This window comes from Zeugodacus cucurbitae, chromosome 4 (genome assembly GCF_028554725.1).
Source record: "Zeugodacus cucurbitae isolate PBARC_wt_2022May chromosome 4, idZeuCucr1.2, whole genome shotgun sequence".
Lineage (NCBI taxonomy): Eukaryota > Metazoa > Arthropoda > Insecta > Diptera > Tephritidae > Zeugodacus > Zeugodacus cucurbitae.
Window position 1 is genome coordinate 63119337 of NC_071669.1, and position 22532 is coordinate 63141868.

Here is a 22532-nt window from a genome sequence, read left to right on the forward strand (position 1 = left end):
CTACTCAAGTCGGCCTTGAGCGAGCACATATACAATATTAGTATAAATACTTAAGCGCTTGAGTATGTGTGACATAATTGCGATTAGATAAATACTTCTGATTATGTCACAGCGACAGCATTAAGCAAATATTAATATGGAAACACACTTCCATTGAGACATAGCTCAACACACAAACATTTTGTGTGACTTTGGTTGTGCAAAAGTTAGTCTTACTCAAGTGATGACATATATGTTTTAGTGTTTATGAGTTTATTGGTGTGTACATATACTCGTACATGCAGATGTACATAAATGTTATATCCGTTAGTTATACGTACATATTGACACTAATTCACACTCACTCTCTAAACGCTCGCTTATAAGGGATAAACTTGATATGAGTGTCATTAAACGCACGAAATTTTGGCAAAACTAAATATGTCAATAAACTTTTACAGTTATGTGAAATACAAATACATATACCTACATATATGTACATATATATATATTTATATATTTATAAATACATTTGTGTGTTTGTGTGTTCAAATTAAGCCAGTGCACAAATAACTCATTTAATGAGACTTTTCCAGCAATTATGTGATTGTATAGCATTAATAAGTTCTGAATACAAACACACACACACATATATGTATAAACCATATTCATAGTGTTCTCATACTTGCATGCACTCCATTTACTTGACAAGTGTTGGCCTACAATAAACTATGCAAATGTATATTTGCATGTGTATTAAATATATATAAACGCTCATGGGCAGACATTTGCGAATTTGTAGCGAGCAATTATTGTGTTATAAGTATGTGTGTAAACTCATAACATTTGCAGGTTGCACGCACGTACACGAGTATTATACATACAATATAAGTAAGTGTATGTGTTCCCACTTGTGGAGAATTAATTATGAAAACTTTCGAGTGCATACCTTTGGCGCCTAATGAATTATAAAAGCAGATAAAGCTGACAGTTAAGTAGTAGTTATGCATATATTTATTCCAATATACATATGTATATACACATGTGATATGTGAATAAAAGCTATAACAGCACTTGAGTGTAACATTTTGCACTTATATAATTGTGCGTTAAATCTCGGCATTTAGTTGGTAAACAAAAAGTGAATTAATAAACACCTACCGTCACACATTTTATACGAAAACATAAATTTATATTGATTATCAAATACGGATCTGTTTTAGATTCAAACTTCCATTTTAGCTTAATAAAAGTATAAAAGCAATGAGTAGAAATTAGTATATAAATACAAGCCTGAGCAGCAGTTACTCATATTTAATGTTAATTAACCTAAGAGGTATACCAATGTATCCTTTGAAAAACTAGGCGATTTTCGTGAATTTTTTTTAAGAAAGTACTCGGTCGAGTGTTTCGATGTTTTTTGGACATATTAAGATCGTAGGTCATTGTATAGTAAATATATTCAAGAACACTCAATATCGTTGTGGATGTTATTGAAAGTATAAACTATCGAATAAGCAAAAAATAAAAAAAACGATTTTTTGAAAGTGCCACACTGGTGTAGCCCCTTAAAATGATTGAGACAACATAGTTCAAAACGTTGAAAAATTTTTCTAAAATTTCTATATATATTCTGCCCCCATTCCTTCACAAGATATTCAAAAAAGGATAAATATTTATTCGGAGTATAATTTGCATTAACATGAGAGATCATCACTGTAAGCTGTAATAATCAGCAAAATAATAACGGGTGTATTTTTAGACGTGTGGTTTTCAATGAGACAAAATTTTTTTTTGGGTAAAATTTGTTGGGGTGGGGGTTTTACGAAAAGTTTTATTAATCAACGTATTTTTAATATAGCAGTTCCCTCGCGAAAATTCAGTTATTATAGGACACGTTTTGTTTTTTTTTTGTGTGTATTTTTCCGAAAGTACGAATTTGACGCTAAAAAAGCTCGAGAAATATTTTCTTTTTATGAAAGGGTGATCAACTGTTCAGAACAAAACTTTCTTGCGGAAGTGGAAATGTGGAAACACCGAACTTCAAGCAAGCATTTTCGGAATGCTCTCGAAGCTTTAGAAGCAGTGAACAAAACGACTTTCGGGAATGTTTTCAAGATTTTACGCATATTGGCGTTATTGCCTGTTTCAATAGCATCACCGGAAAGAAGTTTTTCAAGTTTAAAGAGAATTAAAACCTATTTACGAAATACGACAGGTCAAGATTGGCTTAATGGTCTAGCATCAATGAATATTCATAGGGATATTGATCTGTCAGTTGATGAAATACTAGAAGAACTCTTTCAAAAACCAAGGAAATATAACATGGAATGTGAGATCCCGTATAATCCTCAATTAATCACTGAGCTTCAGCGATACTGCTTGTACAAATGTAGAGAAAGTTCGAATTATATGAATAACAACAAAAATCTTGTAACTTATTATAGTTGCTTATAATTTGAGGTGATTTTTTTGATCAATAACCTCATTCCAAACCCATATCAACAAACATATATTTGTATTTATTTTTTTTATTTTAGGGCGGTTAACACTAAAAACCCCCCCTGTGGATCCGCCACTGGAATAGACTAACTTCGGAATCAATTTAAGCCATAACTTGAGTAAAACTTTAGATATCTTGATGAAACTTGGTACACGTGTTTCTTGGCGCCATAAGAAGATGACTATCGTAAATGGGCGAAATCACCATGCCTATAAAATTGCGTTGCATTTCCTTTAGGCATTTCCTTATATAGTCTAAAAATGGACGAAATCGGATTATAACCCCGCCTACCTACCATACAAAGGTTATGTTGAAAACGACTAAAAAAACCTTTAATTAAGTTAGGAAAAACACCAGAAACCTTAAATTTCATGGCAATGATGGTGAACAAATGACAGCTGAACTCAATTGGAAAATACAAAATTGTAAATGTGCGTGGCTCCGTTTACCTATCGGTCAAAAACCATATCTCAGAAACTACTCGACCAATTTCAATGAAACTCGGTTCATAATATTTTATTGACATCCTATTGACGCGGATGAGGAATGGGCGAAATCGGTTCACAACCCAGCTAAATTCCCATATAACTCAATTTATAATTCGATCTGATTCCTTCACATTATAATATATATATTAGGAACCAATTGAACAGAATTTTACATAAATACTGCATTTATTGCATTTTCATATTAAATTTTTTACCGAAAAAAAGTAAGTGTCTCCGATATTTTGATGACATTTTTCCTCTTATAATATGTCCCCGTGCCAAAAATGAGTGACATCGGGTCATAACTTTCCCTAGCTCCCATTTACCTAATATTAGGGTTTTCAAACTTTCAATGGACCATATATATGGCGATTATGTGGGTCACATTGTGTGTTATTTTAATAAAATTAAATAAATAAATTACGAGAGTATTAGATGTTCGGTTACACTCGAACTTAGCCCTTCCTTTCTGTTTGCTGTATTTTTATTAAGTCCTCTTAACTACCTACTCTTAAGAATCTTAATATTATTCCGGAAAATTAGCCATACTCCTTTGACAATTTTCCGATCTTATATGGTGATCTTCAGTCAAGTTGTAGAGAATGCATTATACTTTATCATATTGTCCTCATATCATATATCCATATGAAATCACGTATTAGTGTGAACCCTAGGCAGTCCAGGATAAACATATGTCAATTACTTTAATTTACTTAATCAACTCTCCGCCAAAAAGTACCTCCAAAATATTACTCATACGTCATGCAGTCCCCATTCAAGTTGTGCCTGTTACAGCAACAGCGGCAGCAATATATATTAATCAACAAGCATGTGATTTTGACTAACACCACTCATGGACCAGAGTTTGCCTCATGGCAGGCATTCAGCTTGTGCAATTCATGTGCAACAGCTCCAATATATCAGCAGCAGCAGCTGTCAACTGCATACGCCAAGTAGTTGCATAAGTAGGCATGAAGGAAGGTAAGCAGTTCAATAGCGCCCATTCAAGCATTCGGACAAAAGCATTTTAGACCAGCATAAATCAGCATTGGACGCCTGCTGCGTTGCACCGAACTCATACAAATAAACAGATTTGGGTAATTATTATGCACATAATACAGTTATGCGGGATTACCGCTGCGCATATACATACCACAATGCTGCGTTGCAATTGTGCCCCGCAGGGAAATCGATTGGTTAATGATCATCCAATGAATTTCATACCTGTATCTAATTGCTTATAAACATACAGTGGCTATATCAATTAATCTGCCTCGCCTAGAGTTGCTAGCTGCAAGCCGTTGTGTGTGTGTTGTAACATTGAGTTCAACTTGTGTGCTACAGGTGTGTGTGTGTGTTTGTAAATATACACATACAAGTATTATGCATGGCAAATATTTGCTTGTAGCAAAAGCACATTATAGCCACGCTGTGTTGCTTGCATACTCGTGCATATTTGTCGACATTCCCATTTTAATGTGGGTGTTAGTCTAATCGTTCTAGTGTCGATTGCAACGTGCGCCTGCCTGCAGCTGCTCACATTGTTTGCCTCGTTTTCAACTGTTCGCATTCTCATATGCATATAAAGGCTCATATGAATGTAGGCAATCGCTAGGAGGATTTCGCATTCATATCCTTTGTGTATATATTTCCATTGTTAAGTAGGTGTTCGCTATAATATTTATGTAAGTGCAATGACAACTAACAGTTTATGTGTGTATATTATACACTCAGCGAGTCACTTCAGGCAATTCCACATGCATATGTATATGAGATTCTTAGTGATGATTTTGTGTACAATTTAGCTACATGGTATGGGAACCGCAGAGGTGCAGACATATTTCTATTCATAAATATCAAATATCAAATTGTTGTGAGTTTTTGTGGCTTAAAAATTAATCAAATTAGAAATTAAGTCGTGACTGAAACTTTGGTTTCCTCGAGTCGCTGTGTGGTTTCTGAAGGACATTACAAATATTGACATTGCCAAATTCCAAATACTTCTGACTTAAATTCCTCTGTTAAATTCCGGTCCTGAAATAAGGGTGATCGCAAATCGCCTGATCAAGCTATCAGTAGACCCAAGGTGTTCTAGCATCTCGCCTCGCGTTGAGAGATCTCGGCAATAGCCCCTCCGAAGAGGTTTTTTAATTCCTAAAAATATAAGCATTTTGGGCTGTTCACACTACCCCAAAATAAATTAATAATAAACCTTTGTTGGTGGTGTTCCAAAACCTGAAGTTTTCCTTGAAAGATGAAAGTCCGTTGCTATAAAATCCAAGTTCAGTGATTTCTGAAACGTATCTTCCCCTAAATCCACGGTTTTAATATTACTGTCACTTTTCGAATGTGGATCATCATATATCTATCAGTTAAGATGTGAACTATATCAATAAATATTTCCGGTCGAACTTGCGGATAGAAGAACGGGCCAGCTAACCAATTTAATTATGGCTGGATGGTGGATTGTCGGACAAATCATTGAAAAGATGAACTGACGGATAGATGAAGAGTCTGATGGAAGGATGGAGAAATGACTATGCTGACGGATATAAGAGTTAATGGACAGATTGCTGGAAAACACTGAAATGCTGCTCGGATATAAGAGTTGATGAACAGAGTGCTGGAAAACAAACCTATGAACGCACAGTCCAAGACATAAGGTCTGCGAAAAAAATAGACCAATAGTGTGAAAATGCGGATGGACGAACTAATGGAAGAAAGACTGATGAACGAACTGACCAATTTAGGATGAATGGACGGATGGACAGAAGAACTGGTGAAAGGATGGTGCAGTGGTACAGTGGACGAACTCATGGAATACTGAACAATGCTGGATGGCAAGCCGATGAACACACGCACCGATGGACGGATAGACAGAAGCACTGATGAAATGATGGATCAATGGTGAGAATAGACTGACTGATGGAAGGCAAAGCGATGATTGAAGATGGGACAGACAGATAATATGTTGGACGAACGAATGGACGGTTTGATAGAGGACAAACCGATTAACGCACAGACCAATTTAAGGATAAATGGACGGATAGACAGAAGGTCTGAGGAAAAATGGGGCAATAGTGTGAAAAGACGGATGGACGAACTAATGGAAGAAAGACCCATGAACGACCGGACTAATTTAGGAGAAATGGACGGATAGACAGAAGAACTGATGAAAGGATGGAACAGTGGACGGATGGACGAACTGATTGAAGATAAAACGATGGCCGCGCGGTCCGATTTAAGAAAGGATCAGCAAATATACAAAAGTTCTGATGAAAGGATGGAGACAAACTAATGAACGCACATATCAATTTCTTGATAGAAGATTATTTGATGGAAGACAAGCCTATAAACTCACGGATCGATTCAATGATCGATGGAGGGGCCGATGGGTGGATGGACCAATGGACCATAGACCGATTAATGGAAGGTTGGATGTACTGACAAGCGGGCCGATGCGTAAAATGATAGATGAATGAAAGGACGAATATAATACTGTTATTAATATGTGTAACTTACATCTATTAGATAAGCTTTAAGTTGTACTAATATTTTACTCTGTACAATGTTACAACAATATAAAAATACGCCTGACTAGTAAAGCACAATCACACGTTCATATGTATAAGTACTTATGTATATGTTCACATATGTATATGTACATATCTCTTTTTTTGCAAAAGCGCACATATGTACATACTTTCATATTTAACGAGCAAATAATTAAAGAGGCAACATTAACTATAGGAAATTTAATTATGCTTGGCATATTAAGCGATTGAGCGCACCCACACACACACACACCTCGCACACCCTCGCACTAACACATATATATGCCTGTATGGGCGCAAAAAGAGCTAAATGAACAGGAAGTTGCATAGAATTAATGGAAAGAGGACGAGTGTCAAAAGCAACAGGCTGTTATGAAAGCTTTTATATAATATGCGGTAAATGGCTCTTCCGTCGCTTGCTGCCTGCTGCTGATGTTTTATAATGAAGCAACAAAGCGGAAGTAATACCGGCTGCATGAGCGGCTGACAGACAGCAGCAGCAGAACATGTTACAATGTGCAGGAAAAAAAACAGAATTAAATCAAATAAAATGCTGAAAAAAGTACTTTATTTATTTATTTTCTCGTTTTTTTTTCTCTCAGCTTTAATGAAATAACATTTGCCGTTATGTGTTGGTTGTGTCGTGCTGTTAGTGGGCTTAATGGTTTTGTGCGAGGATGCTCGGCGATTGGCGGCTGGCGACGGTAGGGTGGCTGCCGCGGAGTGCTGTTGCGTAAAGACAACAATTGGATTAGCGTGTTAATAATGATTTTTTAATTACGTTAAGTTGCTTCGAATTCAAAAATGACTCTCGTGATTGAGTCCTTCACATGAAATGTGTGACAAACAAGCGAGTGTGTAAAGAGTTTTTTATGTGTGTGTGTATGGCAATGCAATTATATGTGATTACAGTTAATTGTTGGTGTGTTCGGTTGTTTTTTTTTATTCTTGCTCGTTTTCACTTGGGTAATTCTGTGTGACAACATCATTAATTTTATGATACTAATTAAGTAAAATTGTAGTTTTTTTTGTTGCTAATATGTAAAGGATTTATACAAAAGAGCGAACAGCTGATGAAATTATATGGAATTCTGTGTGCAGTAATGTTAAAAGTAGTTAAAATAGCTGTTGTAGAGTTTATTTTTAACATAAAGACATACCTATTTCTAAAAATTTGTATATACATATATAGAGGTAGTCAAAATTATTTACACGTCGGACGTTTTTTTACAAGTTTCACACAAAAAGCTTTCGCGTGTTGTTGTTGTTGTCGCAGGGTAACAAAATGCTATGTTCTTGTAAACCTTGATCTATTCCCGAGCGAATGAAGTCTGTTTGGCAAGAATAGCAAGAAATATGACGGAGAAATAAGCAAATGAACTGAATATCCTGTTATATTTTATGATAATTTTTTTATTTTAATGTTTAGTCTAAGTTACTATTCTAAGGCGATAAATTCATAATTGGTTGCATTACCATTGGCATCAAAAACAGCCTGCTTTATGGTCTGAATTGATTCAACACAATTGTGCGCTAAGTTAACTGTTAATTTAGACCAAATGTCGGTAATTTCGGCGTTTTCGGTTATTATATCAATTGTCCTCTGAAATTTAACGAATGTCCAAATATTTTCAATAAAGTTTAGGTCGGGGCTCTGCGGAGATCAACTTGATTTGCTTCGCTTAAAACTTTTGTCTTTTGTAGGTAAATATCCTGCATGAAATGGAGCATTGTCCTGTTGTAAAATGTAGTCAATAGTTGGAAAAGGCCGACGGACCACTACAATGGCATGGTCATGTGAATTCTGATATATCCGGATGATTTAGGGTCCCTAAATCAGTATCAAATCTCCAAAACAGAAGTAAGGAAAATTTCCCCAAAAAATCATAATGTCACTCCCGACTCTATTTAGCGTCTAAACTGCAGTATTCTTCTTCTCACGTGGTAAATGCATAAAGCGTTTATTAAAGAAGCCCTGGAACTAAAATTCAGCCTTATCTGCCCACAACGGGCTTCAGGATGCATTTTAAGGCAAATGAGAGGCATATCGCTTTTTTAGTTTCGGAAATAAAGCCTTATTGGTTTCGGAAGTGGTCAACTTTATGCACAACGTAGTAGTATGTTACTATTTTTAAATGTCCTTATCAGTGTAGCATCATTGACTCTTCATGCAATATGTTGATTCGATGCTGCTGCAATATTTATAGGACTAATTGTAGGATTTTGTATGACAGTTCTTCCTACTATTCTTCTGCATTCTCTTTGAGTTATCACAGGTTTCCGACCAGTTCTCTTTAAAGTATCCTTGCAATTGTTCGTCTCCTTCTTTTTAGTAACATTATAAACAGTATTCCTTTAAATTCTATAAAGTTTTACTACCTCCGAACCCGAAACCCGAGTCTTAAACTTAGTAACAGTCTCCAATCTAGTTATAATCGATAATTCCTTTGTTTTCGACATTTTATTTAACAATTTTTATATTTTAAGGCTGAGTTAGGGTGTTGGGAATGCAATAGAATCCAATTACTTCTCTTGCTTAAACCAAATCCAAGGATAAAGGCTAAATCGCCGTGTGTAAATACTTTTGACTACTGCGAGTCTTCAGTTCATTTGCGTATTTCTCCGCCATAGTTCTAGCAATTCTAGCCAAATTGACTTCATTCGCTCAGGAATAGATCAAGGTTTACAACCGCATAGCATTTTGTTACCCTGCGACAACAACAACAACAAGCGAAAGCTTTTTGTGTGAAACTTGTAAAAAAAAACGTCCGACGTGTAAATAATTTGGACTACCTCTGTATATTATTATTATCCACCTACAATTCCTGCAAAAATTGTCAAAAACTTTTGATTTTTAACACTATGACTTTATGACTTTAAATTTTTATTTTACTTAATATTTCAAATTTTCTGAAAAATTGTGTTCTAAAATCAATATTGCAATCTTAAACCACTTTCACATAACTTGGCATATATTTGCAATTTCTCAATCGAAATAAAATCCACAACATTTTATTGGTTGTCATTTGCAGCATTTTTTCAGTTTATTTGTATAGGCTTATACACGTACATATGTACATATATATAAGATTATATGTATATAGCCAACCTCAGCAATTGCCCCAATTTTATTATTATTTTTTTTAGTAGTTTTAGCCATGTTATTTACTTAGAATTGTTGTTGTTCAAATGCTGACCGCAAATTGCCACTTTGGTTTTCACTTAGCTATTTGTTAAACACAAAAACATGAAAAATAGGCATGCTGTGAGGTGCTCTCTGAGCTATTCGAATGAATTGGAAGTCGATAAAAATTCTGTATACTTTGTATATTTTAATAAATACGAAAATTAAGAAAACTAACACTAAAGGCATTTAAATCATTTGATTTTTAAAATGCAAATTGTTTATACTTTTGCAACATTAAAATTGAGATTCATGTTAAAACATGGTACACGTATTACTCGACATACTGAGGAATTGGGTATGAAGAAGACGAAAGAGTAAAAATTAGGCGATTTTCGTGAATTTTTTTAGAAGAAATATCTCGTTCGGATGTTTCCAAGTTTTTTGGACATAATAAGGTATATTTTAAGATTTTTTTTACAAAAATATTGAAAAATAATGGAGTTGTTCTTAAGCCTTTTGTAGTGGGCTTCTGTCTGAATCGTCATTTCTTCGGCGACTGTATTAACCCTTAGGTCTCGATGCATATCAGCATTTCTGCAGTACCAAGGAGCATTTATAATGCCTCTTAGCACCTAGTTTTGAAAACGTTGTATAATATTAATACTATGCTCATTATTCATTGACACATCCCTACAGTTGCGCACCACATGACCATACCGGCTTGAATATTTTTTTATAGAGAAGCACTTTGTTGTGTGTGGACATGTTTGACCTTCGTCCAATTAGCTATTTCATTTTTGATAACTTCAGATTAAGTTCAATCCTTTTTACTTTGATATGCTTTTTACAACGTAGTCTAGTGTGAGAGCAATGCCAAGATATTTGGCTGTAATTGCTTATGATATGTAGACATCTAGACTTCTTATTGGGTGATAAGTGATTCGTTTGTTTGTAAAATTTACATGAACGGACTTGCCACCGTTTAGTTTTATTCTCCATTTTTGAGTCCAATTTACTACAGAGTTGATTGCATGTTGCAAGTTTAGCGCAGCTTTTTCAGCAAAAGTGGCATTCATGCTGTTTGGTGCTAACCCTAAGTCTTTTGTATACAGAATGTACAAAAGTGGACCTAAAATTCTTCACTGAGGAACTCCTACTTTAATTTTTTTAGTTTTGAGAATTCATTATTTTGTTTTACACGGAAAAATCTCAAGGTCATATACGATTCCAGAAGAGCACAATACTCAATCGGAAGTCATGATTTTAGTTTTTGCATAAGGCCTTCTTGCGACACCTTGTCGAACGCCTGCTCAACGTCAAGGAATACAGCTGAGCATGGTTGGGTAAATGTTGACACAAATGTCCAAGATCGATATAAAACGATTTAATCGAGCAGTGCTTGACCCTAGAGACATTCCCGCAAACGTCGAGAATTCGGCACAAAAAGTGACATTTTCAGTTGAGAATAAGTTTGGGATGCAAACAGATCTCTACAAATATTTTGTTGGGTTAATGTTGACCATAATGTCCAAGATCGAAATAAAAAATAAATCGATTTAATCGACCAGTGCTTAACCCTAGAGACATCTATTGGAAAACGGGGGAAGCAAAGTTGTAGACTTAATACTTAATTATCTATTCATTGCTTCTTGTTTTGCTACTGTCGAATAAGCAAAATAAAGAAAACGAAAGTTCAATTATTCAAACTACATCATAACCTTTTTCCATATATCACAATAATAAATTACTTCTGCCTTCCAAAATACAAGAACCAATGAAAATCTCAGATTAACTGGTTCCTCCTATTGATTTGAATTGGGGAAACAAACGAAAACGATAAATACAAGGAACTCAATAATCGTAGGAATAAAGAAAAAGTGCCCGAAAAAGTCCTTTGACCAAAATCGTTCAAGTCCTTTAATTTGAAATTGTTTAAAGCAACACCTCTGATCCTATTACATTGCCAATTGATTAATTTGAGTTAAATTTGGCTTTGAGCTAACCCCATTCAGAACAGCTTGGAATTGCATACCAGCCACATTCACTTCACACAGAACTCAATTTTTAATTTACTCTACCACCTTACTAACCTTTCTATCATATTCAGATAAACGTCACTCTTTTTCTGTCGATAACAGTTTGATTATTCAAATAATTTATAAAATATGAAATTGCCTGCCCTTTAGTAATTGTAGAATAACTCATCCTAAAGAAATATTTGTGTGATCCATCTGTGTTTTGAAAATTCAGCTTTATAAGTACGTATGTCTTAAATATATATACCACTTCTAACCAACAACAATAGGCCGACTTCCAAAAACTTTACACCAAATCCCCACAAACGTTCAGCCTTTGTGCATCAGTCAGCAACGTATTTATGACATTGACGCAATTTTAAATATTAATGAAAGCCAAATGGCACACAGCTCACTTAGTTTTGTGTGGACTTGAAGCGCTTAACTTCATTTGATAAATAAAAAGAAGACAAATGTCTACCATTTCCCTTTTATTATTATATAATTTTTTTTAGGTTTTGTCTATTTTACAAGTTATACATTTGCAACGCGAGTCAAAAATGTTAACAACACACCGCACTCCGCGCTACAGTCGGGCTATAAAAGTTTTCGCCATAAAGTTAAAGTCTGCTTTCGCGGCGCTCGGCGACTGAAAAACACGACGGCGACGGACGCGCATCGCAAAATATTGCATTGGAGATTTGGCAGCGAAACTTTCGCTAGCTGGCGACACTGGTGAGCTTGTAGCTTGCAGTGGTACTGAAAAGCTTGTTGGACTTACGCTATTCAACACATTCTGGAGAAGTTGGGGCGCTTCAATGTTACATTGTTGTTGTGCTCTTTGCTCTATGCTCCTATCTGGTATTAATTTTTTGTGCTGTTAATAATAATGTTTTTGTTGTTGTTGTTGTTTGTGGCATAAGCAAATCGACTTCAATGCCATTGAGACACAATTATTATGGACGGACGAACGCCGGGTTTTGTGGCGCGCGGCTCCCTACTTTTCCCATTTGGTGCTGGCTATGCCGCTATCTGCTTGCCTTCCCTCACTCTCACTCTCTCTCTCTCTCTCTCTCACTCCATCGGCCAGGACTCACTTACAGCTGTACGTGATTCGTTTTTGCACTTTATAATGCCGCGTAAATTTTTGGTGACTTGTGTCTTTGGAGATAACTTTTTCTATTTGTACTATGTTGTTGTTGTTGTCGTTGTTATTGTTTGTGTTATCATTTTGTTTTAATAGCAAAAGTTTTTTTGCGGGCGCATCCCAGAAATTATGTTTATTTTATGAAAATATAATGTCAATCGCTGTGGCAACGTGCTGAGCATTTTAACTTTACAACAAACACACATAACAACAACAACACGGATGATAATACCAAAAAAAACTAAGCACTGTCAGTGTAATAATGTTTGTTAGCGTAAATTTACAACATTATATTGCAGTTAATAAATATTGATGTTCTGGGCGGAAGCGGCGCGCAAAGTTTTCGAAGTGATTTGTGTTCTAGGCGCACAATGCAAAGCTCTAGCGATTTGAATTCAATGGAGGATTTCCGCTAAGTAATAGAAAATTATTGTTTTACTCAATAATGCAGGCGCACACTCTTGATTACGGCATAATGCGCCGGCCCAACGGGAGTGACGCTTTGGCTATTTGAAATAATTGGCTCTACTCGGAAATGAAGCGAAGCTTGCGTTGATGGCGTTGGTGCGATTATATTATTGATGTGCAAATAAGCCTTTTGAAGGTTATTAATTAAAGTTGACATTTACAAGGAAGGAGAATGACGCGTGCTCTTACTTGGAAACGTGTTTTGCATTATATCTGCTATAAGAATTGAAAATTATGTCTAAAATAGTATAAAATCTCCAAAAAAACGCCAAAAAACCTCGGTGCCCAAAAAATAGATTCTTCTTGAGGACAAAACACTGAAACATCAATTATATGCAACTTGGAATGATAAATAATATTTTTAAAAAATGAAGTGAACTATGGGTTATGTGCGATAATTCAGAGAGGCTCACTCTGTTTAAAGCAGAAAAGGCAAGACAATTGGCACATTCGGACCGATTGATGTTTTCAATTCTTCCGATTTTTAGAAGATATCAATATATTAAGGAAAATTCAAAATCATAAATTAACAGAAAGCATATATATTAATACGAACAGTGTATACTGGGCAAATATGAAGATACAATAATCTTATTAATTCCCTTGCGGCTGAGAAATAATTGTTTTTACTTATATGTATGTGATAACCCTTTTTTTTACCACTTTTTGGCGAACTAATCTTAGTGGAGTGAATTAAAAATCAACATTTTCTGATTTTCAAGAGCTTCTTTGATTTTGATTTTTATATTCAGGAAATTCTCCTCTCACTTATGAAGCAAATTTTGCGAAACACAAAATTAGTTTTATGAGAATATTTCTCATGACTCCGAGAATTGTAAATATCCGTCTACATGTTACCGATATTAGCAAAAAAATTTTGATTTTAAACAAAACTGGATGAGATCCGTAATCTATAGAAGCAATATGAGGGTGTTGGCTTCCTTTGCTTCCCATACTTAGTGGTCTTCCTCGGTACCTTCACGTCGAAAATGGTTTCCTACTCCGGTAGAGATATATGCAAAGAGAGATTCCGTGTTCTTTGGAGATCTTCCCTGAAGCCATCTCAAAGATTCTTTCAAATGAAAGCCTTTTTCGAAAATATAAAATATTGCTACGATTTATTTTTTAAGGATTAGATCGTTCGTCGAATAAGACTTCTTCTTCTTCTTGACTGGCGTAGACACCGCTTACGTGGTTATAGCCGAGTCCACAACAGCGCGCCACGTATCCCTCCTTCTGGTAGTTTGGCGCCAATTGGTTATACCAAGCGAAGCCAGGTCCCTCTCCACCTGGTCCTTCCATCGGAGTGGAGGTCCCCCTCTTCCTCGGCTTCCACCAGCGGGTACTGCGTCGAATACTTTCAGAGATGGAGCACTTTCATCCATTCGAACAACATGACCTAGCCAGCGTAACCGATGTCTTTTTATTCGCTGAACTATGTATATGTCGTCGAATAACACGTACAGCTCCTCATTCCATCGCCTGCAGTATTCGCCGTTGTCAATGTTTAAAGGACCGTAAATCTTCCGCAAAACTTTTCTCTCGAAAACTCCCTGTGTCGCCTCATCGTCGCTTCTGCACCAAAAAGTAGGACGAGAATGATGAGGGACTTGTAGAGTTTGGTTTTTGTTCGTCGAGAGAGGACTTATCTTTTTAATTGCCTACTCAATACATATTAGCAGAGTGATTCTGCGTTGGATTTCAAAGCTAACAACGAACTTATCTACGACTTCAAAGTTATGACTGTTAACAGTGACGTGGGAGCCAAGGCGCCAATGCGGTGACGGTTTGTTTGATGACAGGAGATATTTCGTCTTGTCCTCGTCTACTCTTGAGAAAAGCAGAACTAACGACGCGGACGTTTTTTTTTCAATGATATCGATATGATCGGCGTACGCCAGCAAACGAAAACAAGAATTCTTTTACATATTTTTTTTGCCTGCTATGGTTTTAGAGGTCCTATCGTTACCCGATACTTTCACGTTGAAAATTGGTTTCTACTCTGGGAGAGATATATTGGAAGAGAGAGAGTCCGAGTTATTTGGAGGTCTCCTCTGAATCCATCGCCATAATTACTTCAAAAAGGAACTTTGTTCGAATATATATTTATATATATATGATTTTTTGGAGTTCGGATTAAAATCAAGCATCTGAGAAGTATTAATACTTATATATCATAGGAGTGGAGGCCCTATCTATATCCAAACCCCCAAATCTTTTTGAACATGTATGTAAATTATAGTGGCTACAGAGACTTAACTTACTCTAACTTATTGAAAACGACAGCAATATAACAGACAGGAAAAACTAAATTAAATACCAGACCAATCATTAGATATACATAAGTATATGGTAAAAGTATGCATACCTCTCTGATTTGTTGTTCTTAAATTTAAGACATATATGTAAAATTTACCTTGCTCAATAAATTGCACTCATCTGGAATCAAATCAACCACAATTTTTTTATAACCATTTGTTTTCCAATCACATTTATTACACAAACTTTTCTCAACCACTGTATCATTTACTATAATACCAAATCACTTCTACACACCAAACATTATTTCATTTAACCTTGAATTACGCCAAACATGTGCCACTACATACACAAAGGATTAACGTTAATCATAGGGGAGTGCAGCACGCACGTACTCAATCTGAATAGATGTTCGTAATTTCTCCATTGTATTGCAGCATAGCTACTTTTAACGGTCGAAATAAAGAGTATTAGTGGTGGTGGAGCGCACAAGTTGTTTTCATAATGAGCTGGGCGTGGTACTAGCTCCAACGCATTTGCTTTTTCATCTGTCTAATGTCCTTGCGTGTGCTCGCATATTTGAGTGCGTCCAATACTATCAATTTTGTGCTGAATTAGTATGCAGAAGCTTGCTTCACTCAACTCGCATGCACTCACTAAGCTGGTTTCAGCATACAAGGTATATCACTTGTCTGAGTTGGACACATTTTTCATGTCAGTATAAAGGTTTGGTTTGCGGTAGCTCAGGTCGAACATATGTATTCAATTGTAATGCATTAACCTTCTGAACCCAGTTTTTTATCGAGACTATTCATTTATGATGAAATATGAAGATTCATACAATTTAAGTATATGAACAGTAATTTAAATATGTCTGGAGTGCTTTTTTATTTACATGCAGACTGAATATCGGAGGGCCACTAATAGTAATGTAAAATGTGAAATATAATAATTTTCATTAAATCAACCATTTTAGGCAAACTTTAAGTCACTTCTCATGAATTTTTTTCTCAACCCTATTATAAATTACAATAAAATATTCCCCGAAATCAACGCAATCAAAAAGTCATCAAGTCAAAACCGGCAAACAGTCATCCGCATTTACAGAGTGCAATAAATATTAGATCTCATAGCATTTCCGGTACAGTTATTGGTCCAACTGCATGCCGTCGATTTGGCAACGTGCCGCAGGGACTACCAACGCTGCCAAAAAAAAAAAATTAAAAAAAAACGAGCATATATATTAAAAGCCTACTAGCGGTATTTGACGTTGACTAGCGAAGCGATAGCAAAACAGGCTAATAAAATAGGAATCATGTTAGGAAGTATATATGTGTGTAAGTAGTAAAAAATCGTCCAAAAAATCTTGAAACAGCGCCAATTAATGTAGAACTGATTTTTTCTGCCAGCATTTGCCATTTTTTTGTCAACATTACGTTAACTACAGCGGCAATGACAGTAGCAATGAGCTGCAAGTGAACATTAGGGGTGTTCTAATATTTTTTTTTAAGTTTTTGGTTAAAAAATTGAAATTTTTTCTGAATAATTTTGAAGATATTGCATAAAATTGTGATTAATGATTTATTAAACTATTTACATATACTTGAATTTTTTAATATTTTTTAATTACAATTAAATAAAATTTTCTTATAAAAATATTATATTTTATGTATTATATATTTAAAAAAAAATTATGAACATTTTTTATCAGAAATAATTTAAAATTTGTTTGAATATATTTAAGAATCTCTCGAATACTTTTAGGAGTTCATATATATATTAATATATTTAATGTAATATATTTAAAACAAGTAAGGAACATTTTATACTCTCGCAATTTATTTATTTAACTTTATTTATATTATATAATACACAATTTGACCCACATAATCGTCATATATATTGTATAAAGTCCTAGAAGCACCGAGGTCCTTGTGTTCGATATATGGGGCCTTAAAAACCTATGGTCCGATTTCGGCGATTTTTAGAATGGGGCTGCCACACTATTAACATAGTATTTGTGCAAAGTTCTGCACCGATATCTTCACTAGTACTTACTTTATATATTGTAAAGTAAACGATTCAGATTGTCTTCAAAGTTCTGGTATATAGGAAGTAGGCGTGGTTGTGAAGCGATTTGGCCTATTTTCACAACATATCATTGGGATGCAAGGAAACTATTACAAACCAAGTTTCATTGAAATCGGTCGAGTAGTTCCTGAGATATGGTTTTTGACCCATAAGTGGGCGACGCCACGCCCATTTTCCATTTTGTAAAAAAATCTGGGTGCAGCTTTCATCTGACATTTCTTATGTGAAGTTTAGTGTTTCTGACGTTTTTCGTTAGTGAGTTAACCCAGTTTTAGAAATTTTCAACCTAACTTTTGTATGGGAGGTGGGCGTGGTTATGATCCGATTTCTTTCATTTTTGGACTGTATTAGGAAGTGGCTAAAAAAAACGACAGCAGAAAGTTTGGTTTATATAGCTCTATTGGTTTGCGAGATATGTACAAAAAACTTAGTAGGGAGCGGAGCCACGCCCACTTCCCCAAAAAAATTACATCCAAATATGCCCCTTCATAGTGCGATCCTTCATACCAACTTTTATTTCCATAGCTCTATTTATGGCTTAGTTATGGCACTTTATGTGTTTTCGGTTTTCGCCATTTTGTGGGCGTGGCAGTGGTCCGATTTTGCTCATTTTCGAAAGCAACCTTCCTATGGTGCCAAGAAATAAGTGTGCCAAGTTTCATCAAGATATCTTAATTTTTACTCAAGTTACAGCTTGCACAGACGGACGGACGGACGGACCGACGGACGGACAGATTCGGATATCGGATTCGGATATAACCCTATATCTAACTCGTTTAGTTTTGGGTGTTACAAACAACCGTTATGTGAACAAAACTATAATACTCTCTTTAGCAACATTTGTTACGAGAGTATAAAAATTGTCATCGAGATGTCTACAATATTTACTATCTGACACGTAACTTTCATTTAAATTTACTAACAACGAATTTCGAAAATAAATTAAATTATAAATTAAATATTTAGAGCACCCCTAATGTACATATTTATATACACAACACACCAAACGTCACAAAATCCACCAAGCAATTACACATAGCAAAACATTAGCGGCACCAGCGAACGTATGTACCTACAATGTATGGAGAAATGCAATAGAATTTCGTTTGCATAGCGCGCTTTTAGGCGCATGTCCTCATTGCCAGTTGTGAGCATTTATTCTAACATTATTATTATTGCAATCACAACATTTTTATTTTCTCACTGCTTTTATTTTTGTTGTTATTTTTTCATTGCTAGTTGCCACATATTTGCCGTTATTTATGTGCTTTTGCCAGCGTTGCTGACGGTGAGAAATCGACGGCAATTTGCTTGCTGCCTGACTGCTGCACTTGCAGCCACATTTGTTTGCCGCGCCGCGAGCGCATTTCAGCAACAATTGCACGCCGAGTGAGCGCTGGCAACAAGCCAACTCTGGTGAACGCCAACGCCATCATCAGCAGCAGCAGCAGCTGGAAGATGCGCTCATAAAGTGTGTGTCCCTGTCGGCTGACAGACTTGGCATAGCTTGCGGTGTAGAAATGTGCATATTTGTGTTACTTTCTGTTTGTTTCAGTGTGTGTGTGTGACTGTGTTTGTGTGACTGTGTTTGTGTGACTGTGTTTGTGTAAGTGTCTAAAGTACATGCTCGCATTAAAATGAGCACTCGAAGTGCTTTTACGCTCAAAATAACATCATCATAATTTTTTGTCACTTTGTGCGCTTCTACTCAGACCCCTTTTTAACGGTACTTAAGTAACACTTATGGCAGCAGGCTGATTTTGGCACGACGCCTATTTGCCTTGAAGTGGATTATTCGCGTTTTTGTAATTGAAAAATTAATAATAAGTCATATTATGATCTCAGTACTCAATTTTGATTAACATTCTTAAATTAGTTAAATATAGGATAAGTATCAGATCCTACCAGATTTCTTCAATAAATATTTTGAGAACATTTCTCATACTGTTCTGTTCATGATGAGCTTCCATCAAGTTATTTCCTTAGATGAGCTAAATATGGTGGAAGGAACACATTTCCCTTGGCAAATAAGATTCTCAAGACGTTTTCGATATTCCAAACAAAAATTCTGGTAATGATTTAAGGATGTTATGAGTCATTTTTATATCAGTGACTTGCCCTGCTACAAGGTGTTAAAATTGAAAACTTCCCATCAAAACTTTGTTATTTTGAGTATGCTGATGGTAGAATAAGTAGAGGTTCTCTATTAGAGAATTCCTCATCAGTACGTTTTGGGTCTGATATATCACCGATATCAAGCGAAAATCGATATTTTGGTCCAAAGACCGTCGGTGAAACCTTGTGGCACCTAATCACTCCTGTAAGAAATATACAATTTAATCTATTACAATATTTGGTTCACCGGTTAATATGGATTTGAATTAAACACGTTTCGAACTTAATCTGGATATGGATCTTGAGATCTTATATATTAGGTTGACAAATATCTCCCTTCCGCCTTTTTGTCTTTTGAATTTCGCGGCTATGTATAAAGCACTTCAGAGCTCATATCTGGCAATATTACACATATTTGAAAGGTCTTGACATAACCTAAAAAACGAGGCGATGTATGATTAGTTTGGATATTGCGTTCAACAGTTATAGACGTGTAAACATGGAGTTCACTAAAGCCGAAATTCGCGCTATTTTAAAGTTTTTCTTCGTTAAGGGCAAAGCCGCTAGAGAAACGTTCCTTGATATTAATGGTGTTTTGGGGGATGGTACTCTATCACTTCGAACTGCGGAGGAATGGTTTCGACTATTCAGAGCGGGAGAAAACGACACCATGGATAAGCCAGCCGGTGAAAGACCTCTGACAACGAATACCGATCAAATCGTGGAAATCATTGAGTTAGACCGGCCTCGTGACATCGCCCAGGAGATGGGAGTTAGTCACCAAACCATTTTATACCATCTGCAGAAGGCTGGATACACAAGAAAGCTTGATGTTTGGGTGCCGCATGATTTGAAGGCAATTCACAGTGGCCAAGCCGGAATTGAAGGTTTTGCTGTGTGTTTGGTGGGATTGGAAGGGAATCATCCAATATGAGCAGGCCATATGGCCAGACCCTTAATTCTACCATCTACTGCGAACAACAAAGCAAACGATGGATCAGAGGCGTCTAGAATTGGCCAATAGTAAGGGTGTAGTGTTCCAGCAGGACAACGCCTGACCACACACTTCATTGATGACTCGTCAGAAGCTACGGGAGATCGGATGGGAAGTTTTATCTCGTCCACCATGTAGCGCGGCCATAGCGCCAAGTGATTACCATCTGTTCCTGTCCATGGCGAACGCCCTTGGTGGTGTAAAGTTGAACTCAAAAGAGGCTTGTGAAAAGTGGCTATTCGAGTTCTTCGCAAATAAGGAGGGGGCTTCTACGAGGGGGTATTATGATGTTGCCGTCTAGATAGAAACAGATTGTCGAACGAAACGGCGCATGTTTGAACTAAATCCGAAAATGTTCTTATATGCCAATATTTGTATATTTACTCCATCATAATAGATATTACTTCAAGTATCTGCAAAATCAAATTCACAAGTGCGCACTCACTCACCCACTCACGGTTTAATTGAATCAAAGTGACCAAACTGAAGAGCGCTAAAATGCGGACGCACTTAATTTATTTCGCTCACAAATAATCTAAATTAATTTTCGGAAAGTTGAATGATAAAACACTTGAACAAACAATAAATAATGAAAGGCTTTCAAAGGCAGCTCAAGCGCGGCAAATGCGCAACACCTCTCCACTAATGGGCAGGTAACAAAAGGTAAAGTTCGGTGAAATTTTGAAATTTATGAAATTCATAATGTGCTAAAAAGGAAATCGCATTAGTGGCTGAGCGCGTAAGAAGCATTTTATCAACAACCCCAAAGAAACAACAAACAAACAAACCGGATACATGCAAGACAAAGAACCTCCGAGCCGTGGTAGAACTTTCTAACACAGCGGGCTGAGTGAAGAATATAAAAAAGGCACAGCAACAATACCAACGAGCATGAGCAAGCCATTAAAATGGCCAAACTTCTGCAAACAACACTCATCTGCTGAACGTAACTCAGCTGATCTTAGTTTGCTTCTTAGCTTTTTGCATTTAATTGCGCTTAATTGTACTTGAAATTTGTTCAAAACAATAACAATAAAGGCACAACGTAAAACAACAGTGGCAACAACAACTTGATGTTGAAACTTATGGCACTCACTCGTTCGTCAGTAAGGTATTACGTGTGAGCGCTGTTATTGTTGCTTTTTGTTGTTGTGGTTTGTTGCTGCTGTGGTTTATGCCTTAAATAGTTGCAGAAACCCAGCTAAGGCGCATCAAACTCTCGTTGAACCCTTAGTTGTAACTTATCCGATTTTTCATACATATATCTCAAAATTCTCAGCTTAAGCCATCCGATATCTCACTAGTATATTCTATATTCAGGTATAAGTAATCTTAAAACTTATACTATCAAGTCCCATAAAGGAAGGAGAAAACTCAGAAGCGAACATTCTCTCTTTTCGAACCACTCTTACGCTCTCTCATCCTGACTGCTGAGATTCGAGAGAACATACAATCTCTCTTTTACTCGATGAAGAATATACGAAAGAACACCAGGAAATTCTTGAAATATATTCCAAAGAACTACAGGAAGAGATGAGGTTCTTTAAACCAACAAAAACATCTTCCATAAGATTAAAGGAAACTAGACCATTCAGAGTATAAAAGTCTCCCACGATTTTCGGGTCTACCGGTAGTCCGGCTGTGACTAACGACTCGACAGGATTGCTGAAATATCTGTGTTGGGTATAAAAAATCTCGAAATTTCTAAACTAAACTGCTACATCACACAGTTGTTTACCGGTCCTCCAACTAAAATTGCCACCAAAACACCTTTCACAGCGTGTCTTCTAGT